Below are 18439 nucleotides of genomic sequence, written 5' to 3'. Positions count from 1 at the left end.
TCGTATCACGTGATCTATTTTGCTTGATCCTCAGCATCCTAAACACGTTATTCAAAACACCAGTTGCAATAAGCAACAAGGGACTATTTTCTTCACCTAGAAGATGGAGATCACAGATCTCACATGACAGAACAGATAACAAATGTTCAGAACAGGTGAGAGCACTGAGCAATGTGTGATCAGCAACCTCAGCACAAACTGCATCAGATATCTTTTGTGAACCTTCTTGTGAGACCCTTGCTTTGATCAATGGCTCAGGTTAGTTCCCATTAGAGTCATTCATTGACACATTTCTCTAAGGAAACTGATGGAGCAAGAAGGGCAGCACTAAGTTAGTTTAAACTGTAACGGACTAAAATTTGTAGCCCCTCTGTTTTAGTTACTTTAAATCCTACATCCATTTACTGCTATTGTTCAATTAATATGTGGATTCTTGTGATTTCTTTTCTACAATTCTCATTCATTACCCCAGAAAGTTACACTTTCTAACTTTTTCTTTTTTTAATGCAAATATTTAACCCTATTTAAAGGTTTATTTGAATTAAGGCTTTCTTGTTTTAGTCAATATAAAACAAGGCACTGTGCCATCAGGAGTAGGCATTCAGTGAACAAATATCAATTGCTTATGTGAATTAAGGTGTTTTCAGTAAATATCTGCATTGTAGGCATCTCAGATTATTGCTACATGTTTGTGCCACATCTACTGTTCATGAGATACAAGTGAGCATTTTTTCAAAGTGTTTTTATGTCACGCTTTCAATTTCATTTTTGCAAGCTTGGGTAACTTTAAAATTGCTTTGTTTGAGCATTTTCTAAGTTCTGAGCAGCTAAAAGAAGAGACACAAAATAACCCTGTTCACTTTTCATGCTATTTAAAGGAGCTCAGCGGGTTGAATTCTTGGCTAGAAAAACTGACATTAGAAGAAGCAAACTTAACTTAATGAGATTATCACCAACAGTGCTCTAGGACTACATCCAAATAGGTAGAATTCTCTGTGCCTTCATGAATTTCAGTTTTCTCCAAATTCTAAATTCTCCTGGGAAAGATCCATGGTTCAGACTGATACATTGCTGCCTCTGCAAAAATCAAGATTCAGCTGAACAGCAGCATCAGTAAATGTTATAATTTCGTATTTGATTCATTGTTCCAGATGTGACTTTCAGAACCGAGCAGGACTACTTATAAAACAGTGTTATTTAAAACATCATTTTTATCTTTCTCCATGTTATTTGTATTTATTAGAAAAGGGAAAATAAATACAAAATCCACTAGCATCATATTGAAGAGTAATAAATTAAATCTCCAAATACAGGAAATGAAAATACTCTCATCCTCCTAATATCAATGCCTCTGAGTACATATGTGGAATAAATTTAGCTGTATTTAAACAATCCAACTGATAATTAAAGTTACCGCATATGCACAGTAGGGAAAATAATACAGTTGTGTCAAAATGAAAGCAGAGTACCTTGAATTTTCATTTCCTGGTTCTTTTGTTGGATTTCTATTTGTAGGCTTGAAGTTTATTTGGTTTACATTTTACTTTTAACATCTGTGCATGATGATAGATAGCTAAAGCATATATACACATATGTATGTATGATTATACATTTTATATAACCCTAAAACAAAGCACATACAGAGCACTAATAATACTGCTTCTTTCCCAGAAAGAGGTGTAAGTTCCAAGAGTCTGGACATATCTCAAGGATGACATATTTTGGTCTTTTAGGTGAAAGGAGGGAAAGAAATAGCCAGCTGGCTCATGTGCAGTTAAATCTTCCACGCCAGCTGGACAAGAGGCAGTATGGCTGTTAGCTTTGGAGATTGCTGCCTGCTTACTAACTACAGGAAGACCAGAAGAGTTAAGAAGCAAAATCTACATGCAATTTTCCATTCCATATGGAGTTGTCATTATTCCTCCAAGTATAATTAGGTTTGCCAGATTTACAGTCCTGTACGCAACAATATATAGGCTGCTCAGCTGCTTGCCACTCACATAGCATTTCTAAGTCAGGCCTCGTTACCCTCCTGGCAGTGAGCGATGAGAGGAAAAAGGCACATTAGAGCTCCTGGTCCTAGAGGGAAGCTGACAAATTCCTTTAAAGAAGAAAGGAACAAGACATCCAACAGAAGTGAAATATGGACATATGTGTAACCCTTCTGCTTCGCAAAACCCAGACAACTGGTCATGGTCTTTCAGACCAGGCATTGCTAGTGTATCTGCCACAAGACAATACTTACTACAAAAAAACCTCAGAAACTGCACATTCAATGGCTCTCAGCTGCTGAACTTGAAGGTACATACAGAGTATTTTTTTATTTATTATTTTTTTTCACTGACTCAATATAATAATTACTGCTTTTTTTTGCAGTGTTGCAAAATACACCTTAGCATGCCACTGGCCTTGAAACCTGAGGCAGAGGCCATGGCTGAACTCAAATTGTGAGGTGTAGTGGACTGTTAAATTGATGATTTATGTTTTATAGACAAAGAAACTAAAGGGCAGAGTCTGACCCACACTTATCCAGCAGATCCCTGGCAGGGATAAGAATAGAGCACACATGCCTTGACCTCAATCTTGTGTATAAGCCAAATGCAATGCCTCTTGATTTAACCTGTAAACTTAGTGAAGTGACAGTTACTAGGGTTATGGTACCTGCTGTAAACTAAGATCACTAACACACTGGGTAATTGGACCAGATCTTTCTACAGTTTTGTATGGAATACTAATAATAAGAAGATTCTCCTAGGAAAAAGTCAGTTTGTTCAAATAAAGTAATCTTAATTCTAAATCTTCATTTTAAGTGTAAACAGACCCCACCAAAAATATGCCAAAAGGCCACCTGAACAGTACTATATACTCTACCTCTATGTGCACCCAGAAACATTAAGAAATTAGACAATATATCAAGCAAAGCAGATCTTAAACTATTCCCTATTTAGCCAGCACAGGGATCTGTTCCATCCAAGACTTCAGCTGTGCTTCTCACCCATAAAGATTGGAGCATCTGTCTAAATCACATCAAACCACTTACTATTGTGAATATATTAACTTGTACTGATGACAAGAGAAGTATATCAAAAGCAGCATAAGTGAGATAAATGTAATGAAATTGATAAATTCTGCAATCTGCAGTCCTGACCCTTGATGGTCAGCAACACAGCCAAAGAGCATTGTCTCTCTTCCCACGTGTCTATTAGAGCTCACTTCCCTTTCAGCTGGAAAAGGAAAGGCAACCTTAGGTCTCATCATACAGACAAAGTCTTGGCATAAAACAGGAATTTATAGTAAGGATTCGGAATTCACTAGTTAGAAATGCCTGGTCACACAGATTGCAGTGACCATAAACCATAAGTACACACATAAAAGAAGACAAATGCAATCCTATCACACATGTCACAGGAAGTCAGAGGACTGTGTATTACCTCTATCAGTTCTTATCCAGAATTAAGCTTATAAATTGCAGTTATCTGTTTTCATGATGAATTAATACTACTACAGGTCAGAGAAAGGCTAAGATGATCAGAGGAATGGAGGTTATCTTACATGAAAGGTACAAAATTCAGGAAAAATTGGCAGAGAGAAATCATCTTTGGACTGTTGTGTATACATAAACAACATTATGAACACTGGAGGAAGTAAAAGAGATGTTGAACTGCAGTGCAGACTGAAGAGGCAGTGGATATAACCAGGCCATAAACAAGCATAGAATGGACTCTCCATAAGCCAAGTGCATTTCTAGGATATGCTGCAGGTAAGAGGAGTAAACATCCTAACCAATTTTGATGGAGCTGGCACATTTATAAACAGGGTGATATGACAATATGCTTAGCACAGCAGCTTGGATTTTATGGTCTATGAAATCCTTTTCACTTCTGTCTTCACATCTTTTACTAAGTGATTACCCTAGTGATTGAAACAAGGAAATTAATGTAATATTACAACAGCAAAACACATAGTGGGCTCATGTTAAACAAGGCAGGTCTTGGTAGTATATTTATACTATTGGAGGGGAGGGGTAATTTTTGTTTGTATGTTTTTCATTGGAGTTTGATTTTGGTTTTTGTATGGTGGGTTTTTTTGTTTGGTTTTAGTATTTTGGTTTTTTAAGATCCACATCCCTGTACCTGATTCTGTAATTTCTAGTGTGGTTTCTTCCCATATGGTTCAAAGGAAGGCTGTAGACAAGAGGAAAGAAACAAAAGTTCTTTGAAGCTGCTGTACTACACACAGCTTAAGAATCAACATGAAACAAGGAAGAAAGTGTTCATTGCTGCTGTCTGGTGACAACCCCTTGCTTTGCTGTATGTCTACCTCTCCTGCTGGCTCCATCCCCCACAACAACAGCCTTGCTGCCTGGGCTTCACTCACTAAGCAGCAGAGCAGCACTGCTGTTGGGTTTTGAAATGGCCTTGATTCTGTGACCACCATCACTAAAATAGTAATTTTCCCCAAGAAGAGAAGTCAACACCCCTTACTTCTTACAGACTACTTCCTAAAAACCTTCTCAGATCACAGATCAGCATACTTGAGATTTCATTATGCCTTCATCATGATTGATAAACTAACTTACTGTCGCTGTGAAAACAATCTCAGAATTAAACTGCACTAAAAACTAAGTCCACATGGTTGGATAGGAATGCTACACCCCCCAAATTTCTTGTATCTCATGCAGGTAGGTGAGATTTTGTGGTTGTTGTGGGGTTTTTTTGTTTGTTTGGGTTTTTTTTTTTAAATAGATAATTGAATACTGAACAATCTATAATCTCCCCTTGAGGTAAATTCCTGAGGTAAAGTCTCACAGCCATCATCTTTACGTTCAAGGGGCTATTTTTATTGTGAATCAGTAAGGAGGAAGAATATCACCCTCCAGATTGAAAAGTGGTCAAACTTAATTTAACTAGTAACTCCACAAATAAAAACATACAGATGGATCCAAAGATTCTTACCCTGAGCAGTCAACGAAGAGTTTTTTGTGTTCAAAAGCTACCTTACCACTATATGAAGTTGATTTTTAAAAATACTGTTGCTTCTCAAACCTTAACAGGCTGACAAACGGCAGTATACCCCCTGGTGTCTGACCTAGCCTGACTTCTTTCTCCCATGAAAAGTTGGAGGTTAGCAGCACCTATTGTTTAGCTGTTTGAGTCCTTGTATTATAACATTAACCAGCTGTCTTTAGATTAGTGTAACACAAGATATGAAGGCAAATTGAAGATGAGAAATTTGTCACCACAGTAGGAACCATTTCATTCCAGATAACATGGGTGATATATACCTATTCTCATATTTTAGTTCTCCTTGCTTTGCTTTATTTATGTGCCATAAAGCTGTAATTCAGCACTGAAGAATGAAACACTTTCTTGAACATCTATACAGTATTTACACTCCCTGCATCAGATGCCACTTTTTCATTGTAATAGGACATATTGGGAATCCCAAAGCTGTAAAGATTTATGGACTTCTTGGCTGCATTGGCAAAAAAACAGAGCACTACGAACAAGCTCTTGTGATGTGCTCAATCTAGTAAACTTTCATATTAATTAGAAATCTCCGGAGGGTTTATGGATAACAATTTAAGTTAATGGGAACATCACTCTAGGTCATCCATCATTCCTGTAGGGACAGTAATAATGTAAAGGGAAAAAAGAAATTAAAATAAAGACCATGTCTGACAAAGGAATTTTGAAGCATTGTAATCCTTTCAATTTATAGGTTTTACCAGAAGTTGTGTCTCCCAGAACTTATGATCAGGTCAGATTTTAGCGCTTTTTTTTATTGTCATGCCATTGACATTTCTAAGTGGAAGAGCAATTTTTATTTAAAGTAAATAAATAACAAGGAAAATATAATGTCACAGGGAATAGATTATTAAGTAATCTGTTGTCTCCAGAATAATCTTAGTTTTTAAATCAAACTTGAAGCAACTCCTTTGCAGGTATTTAGGCACCCATCTGCATGTAAAGCCTTACACTTAGGACAAAAGGGCCTTTTGAGATGAGTCAGATTAAGCCGAGACCCGTATCTCTGTGTGAAGACAGCCTTAACTATCCCAGAAAAGCACTCATAATTTTACAGTGAAGCCAGAGTCCTAAATACATCAGCTGCTCAGAGCTTGGTTCTGACAGGAGCAAAGGCAAAAATGCCTCCAAACTCAGCTGGCAAATCCCCATAAAAACATACATGTCTGCTCATGAGAGGCAGTTTTAGATAATGCTGAGTGAGATCACCAGTGTTTAAAAATACATTCACAAATCAGATTTTAGGAACCATTATCTAAGATTCTCAGGAGAATGACTGGGAAATTAATTTGTACGCTTTGCTACTAAAATTGTTAGCAGTTCTTTTTATCCTTTTCAGTTCAAAAGTACAATCCCTGTTCAAAATTTCATTTTCATATCAACTCTGTGTTAGACAGACCTCATTTCCTCAGAAAACTGTTGGTTTTATTTACAGCAAATTTCAAGAGCCACATAGCATGAGAATGTAAGTGTTATGTGGATGTACTACTTTAAAATACCTTCATCTGTATGTATCTGAAGTTGTTTCATGAGCAAAAGTCTTAGCTGTTTGACTTTCCTTGCAAAGCACCACACAGTGCCATTCTGAGGTATCTATACCCACTATCAAAACAGAATAACAGGAGTGAAAAAAAAACAACAAACAAACAACAGATAAATTAGCAAGTTACCCTGTCAACAACCCTTTCTCCAGAGTCAATCTCCATGTGATTTGGGCTCTTTCCAAAGCTGCAGATTAAGACAGGCAGCACATGTCAAGAGTATCCGAGATAAAATAAGAAATGTATTTTACCTAGAGCCATTTCAGCACCATTACTAAGAAACAGTTGTTTGGCTAGCCCAGTTTGCCTCACTTCTGTGAAAAGACTAATGATGGTATAACAAAAAGCTTAATTGCTTATTAAAGAATGAGTGTATTTATTTCCTTTTACCATGAGAGTACTGTAAGAGACAAAAAGCAAGCTGTGACATAATAGAGGCAGAATGAAGAAAAGTAGATCAATTTACAGATTTAAATATTTCAAAGTTATGTGGATCACGTATGGTAACAACACTGCAGACAAACTGGATTGTAAAATCCAACTTCAATTATTCAAGCCTTGCTCCCCCATCCTCTTTACAGAGAAATGCTTTCCTAAGGATTTCCACTGAGTATTGCTCATTTGGTTTCCTAGAAGAGATATTAGGAGCAGAAGAAGGCACTTCATACAGTTAAGCACTGAGAAATTTTATCCAGATTACCAAAAAGGGCCTACAGCAAGAGGACGCAGCAGGGCAAGTCTTAATGATTGTCTCTCGAGATAACCTTCAGTCTTGGAATTTGGTTGTATAACTCAGGTAATTTTAGAATTAAAAAAGAATTAAGGCAGCTAAGCAGTGGTTAACTATGATTGTCATGGTACTTCTAAAGAAAAGAAAATTAAAAAGAACACAAACAACCAGTCTCATTTAAACTTTTTTTTTATTATTATTGTTTTTTTTTAAGAAAACAGAAGGGTCCTCTGACAACAAGGTTAATCTCAACCTCAAGATACTTAATTCTCCAACCTGAAACCTATGCTAGGGTACACGCTAGTTAAATAAACCTTTAGAGACTGGCAATAAACTGTGGAATGCCTCAATTAATTTCCACAAAGAGCAAATACCTGTGGTTGTACCATAGTCCTAAAAGCATATCATTTTTTTTGTGAGAATCATTCATTTATATCTATTAAATTACAGTCTTATTAATTATCAAAAATGTTTAATTTACAACTCTTCCATAGGATATTTTAAGCAAATTTAACTTATACAGCTTTTGCCACTATTAAAAGTTAAAATCCCATTTCAAATTTGACAACATGTTATCTTAAAACTTTAATCCTAGTGGAACTCTGTAATTTCAGTCATGATCATATGGTCACGATGAGGTCACCACAGTGCTGGGAATGTTGATGTCTTCATGCTGTATTACAGAATCTGTTCTTTCTGGACGTTCTTATCTGCTTGCTGCTTCCCTGCTCAAGAAAACAGGATATTCATCTTCAGCTCATGAATAAGTAGTCCCTTAGTGCTAAGACAGAGTAATTTGTCAACATTCTTCTAGCAGTAAATTCTCTAGGCATCTTTAGAGTTCTTCTTTCAAATGCTGAATAGGAGAGATCCCTGAAATAGCCTTCAGATTCATGAAGTTTAATAAGAATTGATACTGTTGCAAATAAAGGTTTATTCCTTCTTCTCTTCAATCTCTCAAGCTCTTAAAATAGTCTTGAAATTTAATTACTCCTTAAAGGGTTCTCTTTCAGTTTAAATAACCTTTCAAAATGGCATAACTTTATGAATAGTCTTTAGAAAGGTAGTTCTTTTTCTTCCAGGAACTTGTGAAGCGCTACCAGGTCAATTAATTCCACAAAATACATGTTCAAATGACTTTTTATATTAGTAGCTATTTGTAGCATCACATAACTGACATGTTGTACCTAACTCATCTCAGTGTTCACATAAGGAGGAAGAAAGAAGTATTATGTGACAGTTTCTACTAAGATATGTTTGCAACAGAGGTCCAATATAGGAAATTTGTCCTGATTGGAAATGTTTGTCATGGTTTTCTTCATTTAGCTGGAGTCAAAAGAACACACTAGTGCTTTAAGTGCTTTCCCAAATAGTTGTGGACTGTTAGCTAGGCCTTAGGGACCACTCAAGAGGAACAGCCAGTACCAAGCGAAGTTCATTGCGGCTTCAATATTTTGCCCTGACTGCACAGTGCTGAGTTTGAAATAGTTAACAACACTTGATAGATGGCTTTGAAAATAAGGAATAATTTTCCTCATTATTCACTTATCTTTTGTCAGTGTCTCAGCTTTCAGAGCACAAACAAGAAGACTCTCCAACAGCTGCAACATTAGAAAAAAAAATAGCATCAAGGGGAGAAAAGCACTTCATTGCACTGGCAGCTCTTTATGCCTCAGCTTCTAAGGATTTTCAGTTGGCCATTCCTATTAGGAGACATCTATGGGAGAAAAAGGAGGGAAGTGAGGATTGAGACAAAGAAGTTTTGTTGGAGTATGCAGGTACAAAAACGTAACAAAGTTAATGGGCTTATAAACACAGGGCTTTGCCACCAGCCAGCCAAGGCTCTGAAACACATTCCCATAGAAAATTCAGGACTACCACCACAAATGGCATCAATTCTCAATTAAATGCAAATCACTCTTCTTCCCATAAACAGAAAATAATCCTATCAAACACAAAGCATTCTTACTAAGTGTCTAATTCTTCATGTAGGGAAGAAATGAACCAAGTATGATGAATGCTAGTCACCTCAAGTACCATAAACTTGCAAGGTACTCATATACTTCACAATGAAAGCAGAATGAGAACCTACATAAAATATAACAAAATACAGCAAGAGCAGGGCAGGAGGGAGACTGTGACAAAGATATCATTACTGGGAGAGCAGGATACAAAAAAAAAGCTATAGAAAGGAGAGAGTTGAGAGTCAACTTCTTTAACCACAGAAAAATAAGTATTAAATATTTCAAAGATCTCTCTTCTTCCCATAAACAGAAAATAATCCTATCAAACACAAAGCATTCTTACTAAGTGTCTAATTCTTCATGTAGGGAAGAAATGAACCAAGTATGATGAATGCTAGTCACCTCAAGTACCATAAACTTGCAAGGTACTCATATACTTCACAATGAAAGCAGAATGAGAACCTACATAAAATATAACAAAATACAGCAAGAGCAGGGCAGGAGGGAGACTGTGACAAAGATATCATTACTGGGAGAGCAGGATACAAAAAAAAAGCTGCTGAAGACATGTGGCTGCAGCTGAATTATGTAGAGCTCTGAAAAAGAACAAGCTCAGATTTAACACACTGATTTATACTGTTTCTCTTTCCTCACTTGTGATGTAATCATTAATCAGCTACTTTTTTCAGATAGAGAAACTGGTTTTTGATTAAATTAATCATGAATACATTCCAGAAATAGTTCCCTGTAAGTATTCTTTTGAGCAAACACTTCACTCCCACAGCTTTTCACAAAAAACTCCCCAGTAGATAAAATAGGTACAAACATGATCTAAGCAAAACTCAATTTAGCAATTGTCAAAACACTACTGAGTAGATTTCCTCATTATTCACTTGCCTCTGCTGGTATCTTCGCAGGCAGAGCAGAGACAAGAATCCTCTGCTGCACAGCAACAAAAGCATGAGGAACAGAGAAAGCTCTCTAGCTGGGCTGGAAACCTCTCTCCTCACCTTGGCATGAGGCACCTCTGGATTTAGGGGCCAGAATTGTTTCTGGCAATTCTCAAGAGGCAAAGAGGGAGACAGCAAGCCAAAGAATTGCTTTTGAAGCAAGAATAGAGCTCCTGCAAAAGCCATTTCCTTGCCTACAATCACTCTTTCATCTTAAGCCATTTGTCTGATCAAAACTGCCTGACCCATCATTACTAAATAATATTACAAGGGCAGTTCTGTTTGGTGACACTTAAAGGTTTCAGCTTGTCTCTAGATTAAAATCACTGTTCTGGAAGAATTCCAGGACAAAGGTAGGAATGTGAGTCACATGCTCATAAATGAGTTACCCTTTGAGCCAAAATTATACCTTCTTACTTCAACAGGCTCCACCACTGTACTAACATTAAAGCTCATTACTCTAAATGCATGTTCAGATAAAACACATCGTTTATAAATACAGGGCCAACATGTTATATATGTTTAAAAAAAACAGCAAAGTCCACCGACTGAAAGATCTGAGGACTTGCCTGGAGGCTTGTATATAACAGCCACTTTGAACAATTCTAAATTTAACCAATATGCTATAAAAATCAAATGAACAGCACATCATACACTTGTCACTAGCACTAATTTAAACCACACTGTGGAATAAGCTATTTAAATGGGCATGTTGACCTACTTTTTAATCCCAGCTTTTGGGGAAGAAAAGAAGTAGCAACTCAGAAGATTGTTATTTCCTATAAATCATATTTTTGTATGACTCTTACCACAAAGTATTTAATTCATGAAGGGGTTTTTTTCCCAACTGAATGCAGATTAAGCTGCAGACTGCTAGAAGATATTTTAGTTCATTGTTGCTTTGAATTGATTCTCCTTGTCAAAAATTTTGAAAATAATTTTGCCTATAATCAGTCTTTTCTCTGTCCTCTCAGTCACTTCCATTTGAAAAGAATATGATCATCTTAAACATTAAAAAGAGCTTGACACCATACAAAACTAGTTACAAGGAAGGATAAAGGGACTTTTGTTTAATTTAGCTCTTTGTCATAAAAATTCTTTCCTCAAGATCATTCCAAACCATTATTCACTTTTCTTTAATGTTTGTTCCAAGCATGGATTTTTAGCTTCTTTACTGTTTTGTTACACCCTCTGCGTGTAAGTTCTGTTCCAAAACATATTCTTAAGACAACAGTTGTTCTCTGTATTTCTCAACATTATGCAAGTTATAGAGGTGAACTTAAATAATTTTTAAAAAATCATCTACAGTGCAGTTCTCTGCAATACCTGCAAACACACATGGAAGCTGAATCTAATGGTGAAAGTATTCGCATTTTTTCAGAAAATTATTAGAAACTGAGAGCAAAAAGGGGTCTCTCTGGCTCAGTATTTGTTCCAGACAAATAAAAGGTACAAAACAAGAAAAATACAACAGGTTACTGATATAGGAAAGCTGTACAGCTGGCATGTCTCCATGGCTTCTGGGGACTTATGTGAGCAGGAAACCAGACAATAAATTTCATCCACAAGTTGAATGCACATTAATAACATACACAAAATCCATCATGTTTATGGCTTCATTTGATGCACAGAAGAAACCATAACATAGCTAGGAGTTAGAAAAATTACTTCGATCTACTTATTCTGTTGGGCATCTAACTGTGGCAACCTGGACTTTGCCATAAAGTAAATGACCATGCTTTAGGATGTTCATCCACTGCTCTATTTAAGGGACACAATACAAAGTAAGAGGGCATAGAAAGTGCCATAATACACTAGCACTTTTTTTCTGGGAGATAGAAAAATGAATTTTAAAAAGTAAAATAAATATAATTATTCTGATATCATGCACATCAAATGTAACTGTTAATACATTTACACAAGAGACTGCTGGAACTGTGCACATCCGTAGGACTGAAGGTTTCATCTAAGTAATGACTAACATATTGTCATTCTATATTTTTCTAGAAATCTATATTTGGTAAGGAGGGAACATGTCCTGCTTTCCTTGGGACATGTGAATTGTTTAGCAGTGTGTGTGCTTGCACTTGACAGAATTTGAGAATTGTGAAGGCAAGCTTTTTCCTCTCCAGGGTACAAGGGTGGAAGTTTTACATTTAAAATAGTGAAGCAGCAGTAAAGCAATCAAAACAAGCAAACGGTACAGGAACTGTAGGGTTAAAAAAACAAGCATTAATAGAACTACAGAAATCACAGTGCAAAACAATTTACATGAGAGCCAACATGGTAAGACAGAACGAGGAAAATGTGCCCCATTTTCTTTTGCATAGTCTCTGAGGGGAAAGAAAAAAGTGGTGATTATTAACATAGCAGCAGAAATGCCAAAGAAGAAAAAAAAAAAAAGTATAAATAGCAAGGTAACTATGCAGAGTCCAGAGACTTCAAACCAGATTTATATGTGCAGAGAAGTCAAGACAGTATCACCTGAAAACGTCACAGAAGAAGCAGTCTAGGGGCCAAGCAGGTAAGTAGAGAAAACAGTAGAAGTTCAGACACCTTTAAGAGGAGACAGATGGGACTGCAGAGACAATTCTAGATTGCATAATCACAAACCTAGAGACCAAAAAGTCTCTTAAAATTGGAAAAAAAGACAGTTACCCTGTGTTAGTCAGCCCCATGTCAGTTAATCATGGCCAGACCCATCATATTGCCAGGAGAATCATTTATCCTTGAATTAAGGGGGATTGGATTTTTGCACACTTGTGAGCTTAAAGTCAAACAGAAGTGTGACAGGAGGCTCAAACAGATCTTTTTCTTATGTTTTAAGAAATATGCATTGAATTCCATTTGCAAACTGAAAGTTAAGGGGACAATTTAAATGGGTACAAACTGCATGCAGAAATAATTGAGATTACTTTCCAAGAACCTAGTAACATTAAATACTAGTAAAACCTGTAATTAATCTTTAAAAGAAAGATGACACTGAGGATTAAAAGGAAAACTTGGAGATCAGGTTGACTTAAATTGTGGGTTTTATTTATATCTAATAGAGTCTCTTTCAGAAGGCTCTCAGATAATCAGCTTGCTTTACAACCACGTCAACATTTTAGTCAAAACCTCTATGCATCAGAAAGCCAAAGCAAAGAACGTTCTCTCTGCAGCAGGCAGTACTTCTCACTTCAGTGTAGAGTACAGGGGAGCAGACACACATCCAGCAGCTCTGGTGGCTTTCTTTCAGCATCAGATGTCTCCAGGTGAACCCTGGCTATCCTTCAAGAGACCCTTTCATTTACTGAGCAATCAAGCAAAATGAAAAGCTGATAGTACAAGAGCACCTACAAGCAAAATTGGCCTAAAAGCCATTCCTGGTATAACCACTTTGACTTCCTGAACTCAGCTTTTACTGCATGCTTTATACATAGCATCTTTGAAGTAAACAAAGCAAAATGGCTTTTAGATTACATTATGCATGGTAACAAAATGGTTCAGAATAATTACTTGTTTTAAGTACATTACTCCGTGTCAACTTCATCATTTAAGTAGGACACACTAAGAAGTCAATGATACACATTGCAAGAGCCTGTCTCACTTTCTTTCAATGCAGATTATATTAGGCTAATTGTTTTTAATGCCAGGGTGAAATTTCACTATTAACTAATGCTCCTTTTGCTGGTATTATATCCCTGCATTTACTCTAATATGATTTACTTAAGACAATTATTGGAAAAAAATTGAGTTGTCTAGGTTTTCCTGTGCAGGGAAAAGAAGGACAAAGACATACCAAGTGATGCTGCAGAACTTCAGGGTAACTGAGAAAAGAAACTGGTATTTCATTAACAACAACAAAAGAAAAAAAAAAAAAAGGAAAAAGAAGATACAATAGCTTTTGGGGTAAGGTGTGGAAGACTAAGAGGTAGCTGGAGGTCTTGCTTGTCAGCATGCAAGGTTCAAGGGCTCACCGAAGTAAGGTTGAAATAGATTGCATTTGAGATGAAGTCTCTCCAGCTATAGAGAAGAGGACTTCTTCAACAAACCAAAACACATTATCAAGGTCTTGTTATGCAGAGAATGGGACTGTCTCCTTCCCTCTCTGATCCATGAGCTCTGTTTATGTGACAGATGCTCCATGTAACCCACAAGGCTGTAGACCTTCCAGTTCTTCCAACATAATATAGGAGAATTATAGAATAGTTTGAGTTGGAATGGACCTTAAATATAATCTAGTTCCAACCCCCTTGCATGGGCAGGGACACCTCCCACTAGATCAGGTTGCTCAGGGACCATCTAGCCTGGCCTTGAACACTTCCAGGGATGGGGCTTCCACAGCTTCCTTGGGCAGCCTGTTCCAGTGCCTCACCACCCTCACACTAAAGAATTTCCACTTAATATCTAACCTAAATCTCCCCTCTTCTAGTTTTGATCCATTATCCCTTGTCCTCTCACTACAAGCCCCTGAAAAATGTCCCTCTCCAGCTTTCCTGTAGACCCTCTTCAGGCACTGAAAAGACTGCTATAAGGTCTCCCTGGAGCCTTCTCTTGTCCAGGCTGAACAGCCCCAATTCTCTCAGCCTGTCCTAGCAGAGAGGTGCTCCAGTCCTCAGGTGATACTCTGCTGACATAGAGCCCAAAACCTGTGTCATTTTCCAGCAGCTGCATGTTTAGTGAACATGAGAAAGTTGTAAATCTGAAGCCCAAATGACTCCTCAGGGCTTCTGAGGACCTGCCAGATTTCTCCCTTTGGAGTCCTTCAGAGGATAAAATACAGAGTTATACCACTTCCCTCAGCCAAGGCTCAAAGGAAAACACTATACACCATCAGAGAGAGAGTTGGGCCTTTGACCTGCAGATTCTAGAGGAAGGACCACCTTTCTGCAAAGCGCATGTTCTTTTTTTAATACAAACACAGAGGATATCCACAAATACTCATCTCAGTCAGATGTTTACCACACCACCAACAGAGGTGCCCAACACCCCATGTACTTACCAGCACTGTATTTCTTTAAAATAATCTGGCTTTGGGGTCACAAAGTTATCATTGCTATTCCAAGGAACTCCCAGGAAAGTTAATGTTAGCTGTAACTCTAATGGAATTGCTTATAAACATGAAAAGGTATCATAATACATCTGAATTTTCAAAACAAATATACACCGTGGTTTTGATACTTATTTTCCACAGCACTCTTTTGTTAAGATTTTCCTGAAATCTAAAGGCAGCCTCAACAGCAGTAGAGGGTAAAAAGAAGAAAAAGTTACTGTCTTTAAAGGTATCCTTTCTCCAGCTGACCGTAAGAGATTTGTGCTTACAACAATGAGATGCAGATATGACAATTGACTCTGTACAAACCCCCTCATATCCCAAGCCAAAACCTTAGAGCAAAATAACAATGACCTACAGGTAACAAGTCTGAAGGCAAAGTGATTCACATGCAGAGGATTTATTCAAAGCTATGCAGCTCAGCACTTCTTCCATCAGGAAAGGGAGTTACTTCAGAGGGCATAGTTTTGTTCCTGAGTTATATCAAGTTATATGAATTGGTTAAGTTTGCCTGCTGAAACAAAGTGGCATCCCTTAGGCCAGGTTAGGATAGCTAACATTTAGGCGCGCAGGCAACAAGCCCAGCCAGATACAGCCAGGTACAAGAGCAGCTAAAAACTGCTTCTTAGAGGTGACAAAAATCCAGGTGAGACACCAATTAGGGACTGACTTCTTGCCATCACTTATAGCTAAGAAGAGCTAGATAACATTACTACTGTGTTCCTCTGAAAAACCTTTGCGATTTTTTATAGTAGCCGATGTAATTATCGAAGTGTGGATTTTAAACAGATGCGGGTTCCTTTTCAGAGGGCAAATGAGAGAGCTACCAGAACTTTTATGTCTGTCAGAGCCAGAAGGCGAATGCATCATAGTGATTACCAAAGAACAGTAATCTATCCTTCATTCAGACACATCTAATTCTTACTCAGAAACTTCTCTATCATTGAATAACACAAGAGGCCTGTTCAATAAAAGCCAGAAAGCAAGACACACTCACTCCATAGGGAATCTGTTTTGTGGGGTTTTTTTAATAACCAGAACTAGAAGCTGTCTCACAGAAATACATCTAATGGAAGTAGGAATTAGAACTGGAGACTCCTACTCTCAGGCAATCACTTCCCTCCATCCTTATACTTTAAAGCCAGCAGTGGGATGATAGCAATCAGAGTCTCATCTGTGATAAAATGTGAGGGTAAGGGAGCAATAGAAGTTCTTTACTACCAGAGAGAACCATTATAAAAAAGGAATAACCCTTTAAAAAGGAATAACCCTTTACCATCTATTAGCTAGTTCCCAACAAGCAAGTTAATAAAAATCATGACATAACTTCACCATCTCCCTTTACTCTGCTGTTTTTCCCTCTGGTTGGATCATAAACACACCCTCCCAAAGCTGAGAAAAACACAATTATTTTTATTGATGAAGACAAAACATTTTGAGATGACTATAACAGAATTCTTTGGCACTAAGAATACATGTGCAGAAGAGCACAGGACCTGCTTAATCTAATCTAACCGAGTTGTCCCAAACAAATTTTAAATACTGTACTCTTGCACCTCTAAACAGTAAGCCTTTTATGTGCTACAGGCTTTTAATACACTCACTGCACAACCCACACCCGCCCACCTTGCATGTTCCTGTTGCTGGATTCTGCATTTCCGTTGGCAACCATACCTAACCTACTTTCGAAAGAGAACCAAGGCTGTATTCCCAGTTAAGAGCAGCACAGTGTAGAACAGATAAGCATATGACAATAGAATATACTGTTCATAAGAGGGAAAACCAGTAAAGTGCATTTCTAGAGCAACAGCTTTTAAGGGTATGTACTTTTTTTGATATATTTTACTTGTTGTGGATGAAACTGCTGGGTCTGCATTGTTTTTCAAAATCTAAAATAGACAAGTCCGTTTTTCATGACTTAAAAACATAATTTACTTATTGCTGAGCAGACTTAGACACAAAACATGCCAGTCAATTACATCGGAACAATTTCATTCAGGTCACTAAACATCAGTAGGTAACATGATTTAGTGCCAGGAGTGTATTACATGAGAGCACAGCAATTTTGAGGTTTGGAATTGAAATGGAAATGGTAATGTGGATGAACATTGACTGTAAGCACATAGAGCAGCCGGGAGCATCCTGCACTTAGCCAAGGCCATGTGACCAACTCATTCCTAACAAGGATTCCTTCTCCCACATCACACAACGACACTGTATTTTCTTAATTCAAGTTAATTTCTAGCATTTGCATTCACACTGTTGTACAAGGGTAGAGGGGTCACATATATAAAGAAAATAAATTTTTAAAAATAAAAGTTATTACACTTAATTTCACAGTTATAAGGCTCATAAAAGCCATTTTATTCTCTTGCATAATTGAAGGCTTTTATTTGAACCTGAAATAAAACAATATTAGGTATTCCTGGCCCCACTTTGTCTTTCTGAGGAAGAGCTAGAATTGAAGATGACCATGTTTATTGATCCAGCATCTCTCTGAAACACAACTCTAACACACAGAAAGATAAGACATCTTGTTTTGGCCATTGTTCACAAAAGGCCCTTTGATACCAGCTAGATAAAGGATTTTACCATTTTCTTACCAAAAAAAATCAACAGAATATACATCAGCTTCTTGTAATTCCAAGCAGTTGCTTAATAAAACAAAATTTATCTGGGGTCATATCCTCTATAATAGACAGTATGTTTCTGGAAACACTGTGGCTCCTTAGAACAACTTTGAAAGATGTGTTCTACTTTAAAAAATCCTGTCTCAATCAACCATCACTACTTATCTAAATCCAAACCTAGCATGTTCATTGACCAGAAGGCAGTAGAGAATTCCTCCAACTACTTGCTTTCTCTGTCCAAAGTGATCATTTATTTTTTTACTATTCAAAAAACCCCACCATATCTGAGGATAAAGGCTATTTCTCAGCTATGATCATTACCTCTTGACTCATATACTCTGACAATCAAATAAATGTGTGTGTGGGATTTTTTTTCCCCCATGATGGATTTCATCAATTGCTCGCCAAGAGTATCTAAACTACCATCATGTTACACAACCAAAGATCCTCTTTCCTCTGAAAGATTTGGATTTATTACAAGATTTGGCTTGGTTTTAATTGACTCAGATTTCCAGCCTACTTAGTCAGTTAAGAGCTCTAAAAATTGACATTTCAATGTTAA

This window comes from Chaetura pelagica, unplaced genomic scaffold (assembly GCF_000747805.2).
Source record: "Chaetura pelagica isolate M959 unplaced genomic scaffold, ChaPel_1.0 scaffold10, whole genome shotgun sequence".
In the NCBI taxonomy this organism is placed as follows: Eukaryota; Metazoa; Chordata; class Aves; order Apodiformes; family Apodidae; genus Chaetura; species Chaetura pelagica.
The sequence above is the reverse complement of the archived record's forward strand: the minus strand, read 5'-3'. Positions refer to the sequence as shown.